The sequence below is a fragment of the Physeter macrocephalus genome, chromosome 5 (assembly GCF_002837175.3).
Source record: "Physeter macrocephalus isolate SW-GA chromosome 5, ASM283717v5, whole genome shotgun sequence".
Classification (NCBI taxonomy): domain Eukaryota; kingdom Metazoa; phylum Chordata; class Mammalia; order Artiodactyla; family Physeteridae; genus Physeter; species Physeter macrocephalus.
In genome coordinates, this window is record NC_041218.1 from 62,392,825 (window position 1) to 62,393,555 (window position 731).

The following is a 731-nucleotide window of genomic DNA, read 5'->3' on the forward strand; positions in this document are numbered from 1 at the left end:
GATCCCTTGATCATTCTGTAGTGTCCTTCTTTGTCTCTTGTAATAGTTTTTACTTTAAAGTTTATTTTGTCTGATATGAGAATTGCTACTCCAGCTTTCTTCTGATTTCCATTTGCATGTAATATCTTTTTCCATCCCCTCACTTTCAGTCTGTATGTGTCCCTAGGTCTGAAGTGGGTCTCTTGTAGACAGCATATATACAGGTCTTGTTTTTGTATCCATTCAGCCAGTCTATGTCTTTTGGTTGGAGCATTTAATCCATTTACATTTAAGGTAATTATGGATATGTATGTTCCTATTACCATTTTCTTAATTGTTTTAGGTTTGTTATTGTAGGTCTTTTCCTTCTCTTGTGTTTCCTGCCTAGAGAAGTTCCTTCAGCGTTTGTTGTAAAGCTGGTTTGGTGGTGCTGAATTCTCTTAGCTTTTGCTTGTCTGTAAAGATTTTACTTTCTCCATCTAATATGCACGAGATCCTTGCTGGGCAGAGTAATCTTGGTTGTAGGTTTTTCTCCTTCATCACTTTAAATATGTCTTGTCACTCCCTTCTGGCTTGCAGAGTTTCTGCTGAAAGACCAGCTGTTAACCTTATGGGGATTCGCTTGTGTGTTATTTGTTGTTTTTCCCTTGCTGCTTTTAGTATTTTTTCTTTGTATTCAATTTTTGATAGTTTGATTAACATGTGTCTTGGCATATTTTTCCTTGGATTTATCCTGTATGGGATTCTGTGTG